Below are 9,923 nucleotides of genomic sequence, written 5' to 3'. Positions count from 1 at the left end.
CCTTGCAACCCCTCCAATTTTCTCAACAGTGCATTTCTTCTCCTATCACCGCACCTATGGTGGTTTATCGATCATTCTGTCTCTTTGGCCAAATTTTTTAATTCCCACCATTAATCCCAGGAGCTCTCTGCCCCTTTAATCCTTTAAAAACATTTCCATTCGCTGCTTTGATTAAACTGAAAGATTCCAAACTTTTTGGTCAACCCCCTTAATCTCTTTTATTGGTTCGGAGTCCATTCTTTTCTTGCAAATCTGGTTGTTTCTCCGGATGAAAGTCCTTCTCTCACGTTTAAAAATGATGCAGTATGTGAGCACTTTAGTTGATGCACCTTATTGAATTATACATTATTCAATAAGCTGCAATGCTGAGAAAGATTTTTCAGGCCGTTGAGCTCAGATTCAAACTGACAGGTGTAATAAGCAATAGGATTTCAGAGAGAGGCGTCATTGCAATAGGGTTATAATAGTAGGGTGTTTCAACTTCCCCAGTATTAACTGGGATCATATTAGTGTGAAAGGATTAGACAGGGTGGAATTTTAAAAGTACTTCTTGTGCCAGTCCATTATTAGTACAAGGGATGGAGCAGTGCTTGACCTAATCCTGAGGAATGAAGTTGGGCAAGTGTTGAAGCATCAGTGGGCAAGCATTTTGGAGACGGAGACCATAACTCTGTAAATTTCAAAGTAATTATGCAAAGGAATAAGGATGGGTCATATATTGAGATTATGAATTGGGGGAAGGCCAATTTCAATGTCATTAGACACATCCTGGCAAAGGTTGACTGGGAATAGCTACTTGCGGGTATATCTACATCTGACAAGTAGGAGTCTTTTAAGTGTGAAATTGTGAGAAGTTAGGGCCAACATGTTCCCATAAGGGTGAAAGGTAAGAATGGGAAGTGCAGGGAACCCTGGATGTCAAGGGATATCAAGGGTTTGATTGAGGAAAAAAAGGAATGCAAATGGTAGGTTTTGAATGCTGAAAATAATTCATGAGTTTAGAGACTGTAAAGGGATGCTTAAAGAAATTAAGAGGGCAAAGAGGAGCCATGAAATGTCACTGGCAGATAAAAGAAAATCCCAAGGCAAAAACAAGAGGGTAGCCAGGAAAGAGTGGGGCTTATTAGGGACAAAGGGGCAATAGGAAGTAGGAAAGGTCCAAAATGAATACTTATCCTTTTTATTCGCTGAGGAGAAAGACATTGGATCTGGAGATTTCAGGGAGGGAGAAGGTGATATCCTAGAGCATATTGTCATTAAAAAGGTGTATTAGATATCTTAGCGAACATAGAGGTGGATAAATCCACTGGGCCTTATTAGATGTATCCCAGACTGCTATGGGATGCAAGGGAAGAGTTAGCTGGGGCCATCACAGAGGTTTTCACATCTTTATTGATCACTGGTAAAGTGCCAGAAGACTGGAGGGCAGCAAATCTGGTTCCTTAATTCAAGAAGGAAAGCATGGATAAGTCAAGTAATTATAGGTCAGTGATGGGAAAGTTATTGGAAAAAATTGTGAGGAACAGGATCAATCCATATTTAGACAGAGATTGATCAGCATGGCTTTTTGTTGGGGGATCCTGTTTGACTATTTTGATTGAGTTTTTTAATGATGTAACGTTATATAGATTGAGGGCAGTGTGGTGAATATATTCTACATGGACTTTAATAAAGCATTTGACAAGGTCCATATACAAGGCTGATTCAAAAGGTTAGAACCCATGGGATCCAAGGAAAATTGGATCCAAATTGACTTTGTAACATGAGACAGATGGTGCAGTGTTGGTTTGTGAATACTGTGAAGCCTGTGACTACTGGTGTACCACAGGGATTAGTACATGGACTCAATAAGTTTGTCATATACATTAAAGACTTAGATGTTAATATGGGAAGTATCATTAGTAAGTTTGCAGATGACACAAAAATTAATGGGATTGTGGGTAGCGAGGAAGATACAGAAGAATATTGATCATCTTGTAAGTTAGGCAGAACAAATGGCAAATGGAATTTAATTCTGATAGGTGCAAAGTGATCAATTTTAGGAGGTCAATTAAGGGTGGGATATACACAATGAAGTGTAGAGTCCTAGGGAGTTTTGATGAACAGACTACATTGAATTGCTACATACTCTGCAGGCTGAGTCAGGTCATGTGTAAAAATTTAAGGCAGAGTATGTAGGCACCTCAGTATGCAAGTCCAAAGATCCCTAAAGCTGGCAGCACAGGTAGATAGAGTGGTAAAGAAGGCATACAGGATGCTATATAAAAGCACGTAAGTAATGGTAAGTTTTATAAAACATCTGTGAGACCACATCTGGAATATTATGTATGCTGTTAGTCGACACAGAATGCAAAGGCGGTTATTGTTCTGGAGAGGGTGCAGAGGAGATTCACCAGGATTTTGCCTGAGATGGAGTATCTCAGTTATGAGGAGAGACTGGATAGGCTGGGTTTGTTTTCCTTGGAGTGGAGAAGGCTCAGGGGGACCTGATAGAGGTATACAAAATTATGAGGGGAATAGATAGGGTAGACAATAGTAAACTTTTCTCCATAGCAGAGATGTCTGTAACCAGAGAGCATAGGTTTAAGGTGAGAAGTGATAGGCTTAGAGGGAATATGAGGAAGAATTTTTCACCCAGAGGGCAGTTGGAGTTTGGAATACACTACCTGAGAGGGTAGTAGAGGCAGCCACTCTCACAAAATTTAATGAAGTATCAAGAAGAGCACTTGAATTGCCAAGGCATAGAAGGCTATGGACCAAATGCTGGTAAATAGGATTTAGTATAGCTGGGTATTTAATGTTTGGCAAGGGCATGTTGAGCTGAAGGGCTTGTTTCTGTGTTGTATGACTCTATGACTCTAAAAGTTTTGTAGAACTTAAATACTATTGAATATTCCAATAGCCTCTCTTATGATGACTATGTTAAAGGGAGGACACAATAGCCTTGAAGAGTATTAAAGCAAATCAACCAACAATGTATTTATATCAGGCTGAGTCAGGTCATGTGTAAAAAATTAAAGCAAAAAAAAAAGCAACACTGGTGAAAATGGTTATGTAGCATCATAAAATATGTGAAGTCAAATTAAAATTCATACAATTTTATGCTGTAACATTACTACAAAGTTCAATGTTTGATTTATGATGTTATTGCTGAATCTGACACAGTAAGACTGTGCAGTAAAGTATATGGTTGCTTAAAGTGTAAATAAATATTTTAGTCATAACTAACTACAACAAATTACTGCAATATCTTACTCCTTTGGGTTTTTAATTCAGATTATAGACAAGATAATTCTTCAGCATTACAGAAAACAAAGTCCATTTTTAGGAATTGTGATTAAATTATCAAGAACAATCAGCTTCACAAAAGCCCATGAACCATATCACATAAACTAAATAAGGAATGAAACACTGTCTAAATTGTGGATAGGCTCCTGGCTTTAGATATTTTATCAAGCCTTCACATTGTAGTAAGTCAATATATTTAAATGCTGAAAGTCAGGTGGTATGAGAATATAATTGGCAACAAGTTCTAACAAATTCCATAACAGCTGCTTCATTCCCTACTTCAATTACATTCCAGTTTATAAACTGCCATATTTCAATTGGTCAGAGCAAGCCAAGGTCTTTTTTTAGTTTACTCCTTTTTTCCCTTTCAAAGACAACACTTTTAGTCATCTCACTTCATACAGTGAACAGGAAGGTAGATTAAATCTGAGTGAAAGAAAACCTGAAAAGGAAAATAAAGTTGTAGTTAATTTTAGTATCTCCTGTAAATAAAGTTGCAGCAGAATTTACTTGGACTGTTGTGAACAAATATGGTTTGAACTGCTGAAAGTTTATTTGTAGCAGCCAGAGTCATGAGTAATTGTTTTTGGGTTACTTTGTTAGATTTTAAAGGCTGGTCAATTTAAGCTATGAGGAGATGAGACATTCACTATGTTTCCAAATATTATTTAACATCTAAATATACCTGCTCAATAAGTGTTCTGGAACACATACACATTTGAGGACATACAAAATAATAATAGTATAATTATTGAAAGTTTCTGTCAATATATTTAACATTAAATTAATTTTGTAAGATATTGGCCTGACCTAGGGCTGAATTATACAGACAAAAGCATTTAAATGTTGAAAAATTACCAAAACAGAAATTCCAGTCCCAAAAACCTGGGAGCTGAGAATTCAACATAGTTAATTCGGGATCACATTCATCACTGCATTCCAGCACTAGCCTAACAAAGTTCTTATGGTCAATTCAATGGTAACTCATTGCATAGAATAAACATCTGTGAGAAGATACTAGTTTGAGTGCAAGGACACCTCCCTTTACCACAGTCATTTTTATCTTTTTAAAGATATTTACTTTAGGATCTAAACTACCCATTTCACCAGAGATCATTAAGGAGATTCACCAGGAAATAGTATGTCTCAACTCTCTCAACATACTGGTCTCCAGTAACATGGAATGTCCTTTCTAAACTAATTGACCTGAAACATTAACTTTATTCAACTCCCCACCAATGCTGCTGTAACTGTGTAATATTTCCAGCATTTTCTGCTTTTATTTCAGATTTCCACCATCCATTGTGTCACTATTTGCAATGACAAGCAGAAGAAGACAAGCACTTCTATAGTGGTTTTCTTCCATCAACAAAGTGACATTGACAATTAGATAAGGCCACATCAGCAAATGAGGCACATCAGTCTCTGTATTTCACAACACACTGACATTACTGTCATTTTTCTTGTTAAAAATTAGGGGTGTATTCATGAAAAACACCTAAAATTATGAGCAAATCATTCATCAAGTTTAACCAAAGAAGCTATGTTCTGAGTTCCACACTGCCGTTTACCTTGCACACATAAAAGATCAGCTTGAATTTTTCAATTATTTTCAAAAATAGCGAGTATTTCCACATTAAACAGCACAGAAAATTAAAGTTGGTACTTAACAAAATACCTTTGTAATAATGATAGTGGTTATGCAATACAAATTGACTTATCCAGCTCAGAAGAGGGCCACAAGTGAGCTATTTCATTTCTGCTTTCACTAAGTTCTTGGAGATTTAAAAAAATAAATTTAAAAAAAATCTTTGTGTTGCAAAACAACTTGTACTTAAAAAGCTCCCATAAATGCAGCAACATGGCCAAAGACAGTTTGCGGATACATAATCATGAAATGTAATTCCAAACTATATTGGAATGTTTGAGCAGAAGAAAAGGCATGATCAAAGAGATAGGCTTTAAGGATCTTAAGAGGTTTAATGAGGAAATTCTGGAGTTTAGGGCCTTGGCAGCTGATGCCACAGCCACTTATGGTGAAGTGGTTAAACAGGATGTTGAAGATATGAGGGTTAGAGGAACAGATGTATCTCTTTAGAAATAGAAATGCATCCCAAAGAGGCAAAGACACAGAAGCACATCTCTTCCATATTTTAATTTACACTTGAAGAAACAGGGAAATAATTTCCTAATGTAAAGCAGAAGAAGATAAGCTCTTTTAATAACCAATCCAAGACTTATGAAAAATCTTTCCATTTAGTGACCTTCACATCCTCATGACATTTTTAAGTCTCTTTGAAGTGAGGTCATTGTTGTAAAGTAAGAAATGTGACAGCCAATTTGCACACAGAAAGTTCTCATAAGCAATAATGAGGAAATGACTGAATTATCTGTTTCACTGACATAGGGAGTCACAGCTCAGCATGTAAAATCTTAACAGAAAATACATTGGCATTTATAACAGCTACCAATTATGTAAACAAGTGTTTCTAAAGAGCAACTGAGGTTTTAACAAAGGCTGCCCTCGAGGAAATTCAAATTCATCTGTGCCTATCATGGCAAAGGACTGCCCAAAAATTGCCCCAATGACATAGTTGAGACCAAGATCAATTTGTCAGCTTAATTCAATACAAAAGCTACAATGTTGTATTTAATTGTTTCCAGACAGCTTTGGGGAAGAAATCAAATTATATTCATTCAAAAATGAACTGTTATTTAATCAAAACAAAGCACCACAAAATTACTGTAAATTCAAAATAAAAATTGAAAATACTCTGGTCAGGCAACATCTATAGAAACAGTAACAGACTTAATTTCTCAGCACTCATTGTCCTGTAACATTAACTGTTTCCCTCTTCACAGCTTCTCCTAAACTGCTGAGTATTTCTGGTACTTTCTGCTTATATTAGGAATTAATCTATTTATAAATGGCAATTCATTTTTAATTAAACTACATTATTTAAATAAAATGTCCCAGCAGCTATGTGAGGGAACATTTAAGTTAGTAAAGATATTCAAATCATTCAGTACTGTAGCATTGGTTACATAAGTACAATAGAAATAGTTGTGAAAGGGTTATTGTGGATTTAAGATTGATACCTCTAAGTACAATGTAAGGTAGTCAAATGCTCTTTATGTTACAATATTGCTTGTAAAAGCTTCCAGATTCAGCCTGGAGGAGCCTTTGGAACAAAGCCATGTACCTTTGAGCTTCTGGGTCTTGCTGAGTTTGTCCAATACTTCAAACTATAGTCAAAGGAAGAACCCAGATACTACATACAGAATTGAGATAGAAAACAACCAGTATAGAAGTACAATTGCTGTGGAACAATGTGAATGCAAGCTGGAAATCAAATTCACAGGTCAGACATCACAACCTTTATAGAACTTTCTAACCTGTTTATCTTGCTTACATAGTGTAGTTTAATGACTGTGATACATTTCTGATAATCAACACTTTCTTTAATAAGAACAAAATCACTTCACAAGTCAGACAGTATCTGGGCAGGAGCGTTGGGATGTGATGCAAGGCAAATGTTGGCTGTGCTTTTTTTCATATCATCATGTAATTTATCAAGTTGATTCTCTTGAACCTTCTCAATGAAACAGCAGATGAAGATTTCAAATTAAGCAGGGAGGCAACATCTGTAAATTCACTTTTGTTATGTGCCTTAATAATCAATAAAGCTCTTTCCAACAATGCAGGGCATCACCTCTAATGTAAATATATCAACTCAGTCGCATTCTGTTTGTTCTGGTCCTGTAGTTTCAAGCCGGTCATCGATGAACTAACTCTATCAAATGCACAACACAAAATAATTGTGCATCCATGCAGGGAAGGGATTCCTGGGGATTTTGTTCAAGATTCGCAGATCATATGGGGACCTATACTCCTTCACCGTGGCAGGTAGGATTTTATATCGCCAGAGAATCTATCTAAATGGGATTAAATTTCTAACAGAGTGGCGCAGCTGGTAGAATTGCTGCCTCACAGTAACCCAGATTTGATCCTGACCTCCAGTACTGTCTGTGTGGAGTTTGCACATTCTCCCTATAACAGTTGGGTTTCCTCTTCCATCAAAGACGTGCAGATTGGTAGGTGAATTGGCCACTGTAAATAGCCCCTAGAATGTGTAGGTGAGTGCTAGAATCTGGGGAAGATTTGATGGGAATGTGAGTATAAAAATGCGTTAGGGTAGAATATAAATATGGGTGCTAATGTAAATGATGATCAGTGTGGACTAGGTGGGCAGAAGGGCCTGTCTCTGTGCTGTGTCTATGCCTCTAACCACATAGAAATCAAAGGAAGATTGCAGCGGTTAGCGTAACGTTATTACAGCGCCAGTGACCCGGGTTCAATTCCCGCCACTGTCTGTAAGGAGTTCATACGTTCTCCCCGTGTCTGCGTGGCTTTCCTCTGGGTGCTCCGGTTTCCTCCCACATTCCAAAGATGTATGGGTTAGGAAGTTGGGGGCATGCTAGGTTGGCACCAGAAGCGTGGCGACACTTGTGGGCTGACACCCGAACACTCTACACAAAAAGATGTGTTTCACTGTGTGTTTCGATGTACATGTGACCAATAAAGCGATCTTATCTCATCCTTATAGGATGGGGAACCTGGAGCAGGTGGGGTAACACCTTCCACTTCGAGAGCGGACTCCTGAACTAACTGCGAGAAACGTTACTTGTGAGAAAAGCAGCATTTGCTTCACGGGTCAAGTACCTGGACGAGTTGGGGGCCTAGCATCCTGGAAGCTGCCCTTCGTCCGGGATCACAGACAACCGACAAACCCCGACCTCCCACATCTGCCCCTCCATGCACGCGTTGCCAGGGCAACTACCCCCCCCCCCCCCACCCCGCGCTCCATGACGTGTCCCCGGGGCTCGTGGCGAACGCGGTATCGCGAGATTTGGGCTCGGTGCATGCGCGGACGAGGCAAGTGGTGGCATTTTGTTCAAAGTGACGCGAGCGTGGAGTTGGAGATGGGGGTTTCCAGGTAAAGGAAAAGCTCACCTTCTGTCTTAGTCTTAGGAATGGCGACAGTAAGGCACGTCTTTACATTACACGTGATACATTGAGAGGATGAACCCCACAATTCTCTCACCCACCCTGCTCGGGGCACCGGGACCCCCCCCCCCCCCGTACTCGACCGCGGCCTTTAGTAGAAAGTGATTGACGTGCAGTGTGTGGGGGTGGGGGAGTGGCAGGGTCGGCGGTGCACCGGACGGTGACACACCACTACACCGCACCAGCGCACAGCATCAACAGCAACCTTTGCAGAAGTTATAGAGGTGCAGCAATGTGAGAGCGGTCGAGTCCTTGCATTGTGTTGCACGGTTTTTCTTTTTGGAGTTTACTTTTTTTTATCGGAAGTTGGTTTAACGCAAGTTTGATGGAAGCACATCTTGCCGTGCTGGCAGCCAGTAATTGTGTTTCATTCAGTGCATATCCTCTAAACTAAGAAATGTGGAAATCAGAAATTTAAGGATGCTGGCCCACTGCATTTACTTTTGAAAAGAAACTAAATCCAGTGTTGTTCCTATTGGAAAAAATATAGTTTAAGGGGTCATCTTTGGCTCAGTGATTGTGCTCTTGCCTTTGAGTCAGAAGATCAGAATCAGGTTTATTATCACTGACATATGTTGTAAAATTTGTTGTTTTGCGGCAGCAGTACAGTGCAAGACATAAAAGTTGCTATAAGTTACCAAAGAATAAATAAGTAAAATAATGCAAAAGAGCAAGAACGATGTAGAGTTCATGGGTTTATGGACCATTCAGAAATCTGATGGCAGAGGGAAAGAAGCTGTTCCTGAAACATTGAGTGTGGATGTTGAAGCCAAATTCTCAAAACCTGAGCACAGTCTTGGCCTACACTTTGATGCAGTGCTGCACAGTTGTGGATGTCAAAATTCAAATTAAACTTTCAACCCAGGGCCCATCTGCTTTCTGAGTCTTTGTAAAAGGATCAATGATAACCTCATTATTCAGAAAAGTAGAAAGAAAGAAAACTGACATTAGTTTTGAGAGAATGCTGGAAATTATTATTAAAGCTGTGGTAGGAATCACAACATTTAGAATATCATAAAGTAGAGTTGAAATAATTTTATGAATGTAAGAAATCATGTTTGATGTAAGAAATAGGAGCTAGAGGAGCCTGCTCTGATACTCAACATGATCATGGCTGATCATCTACCTTAAATACAGCATATCCCTTGATTCCTTTACTATCCAGAAATCTTGCACTCTATTTTAAATACAATTTATGACTGACCTCCACAGCATTCTAGGCTAGAAAATTCCAAAGATTCACCACCCTCTGAGTGAAGAAATTTATCCTCATTTCAATTTTAAATTGACTACCCTTATTTTGAGACTGTGACCTTTGGAACATTCCTAGTGCCAGGCCTTGGAGCCCACTCAATACAGGTGGGTCCTGGTTTGTCACTGTATAATATTGGAGTACAGTATTGGTAGACAGTTATGTCACACCATACAGTACTGGTGGGTACAGATCTGACAAGTTGCAAAGGAACACTGGAGATAATGGTGAGTGAATCAGGACAGGACAGTAACTGTTGCAGCAAGGTGGCAGCAAAGCTGTATGGAGCATGACTGACCCTTGGAAGTAACTTGG

At 38.9% G+C, this 9,923-nt stretch overlaps 1 protein-coding gene across 2 annotated transcripts in view; it reads left to right on the top strand.

The window, feature by feature from the left end:
• Positions 1–8,185: 8,185 nt before the first annotated feature.
• Positions 8,186–9,923, top strand: part of znf507 (zinc finger protein 507) — a 39,755-nt gene continuing 38,017 nt past the window's right edge. Inside the window, exon 1 of one of the 2 annotated variants that reach the window (XM_052028653.1) lies at positions 8,186–8,285. The gene's annotated coding sequence lies outside the window, so the exon portion shown is untranslated. The remainder of the gene's footprint in view (positions 8,286–9,923) is intronic. The other variant, XM_052028652.1, reaches the window with a different exon arrangement.

Source organism: Pristis pectinata, chromosome 13 (genome assembly GCF_009764475.1).
Source record: "Pristis pectinata isolate sPriPec2 chromosome 13, sPriPec2.1.pri, whole genome shotgun sequence".
NCBI classification, from domain to species: Eukaryota; Metazoa; Chordata; class Chondrichthyes; order Rhinopristiformes; family Pristidae; genus Pristis; species Pristis pectinata.
The sequence above is the reverse complement of the archived record's forward strand: the minus strand, read 5'-3'. Positions and strand labels throughout refer to the sequence as shown.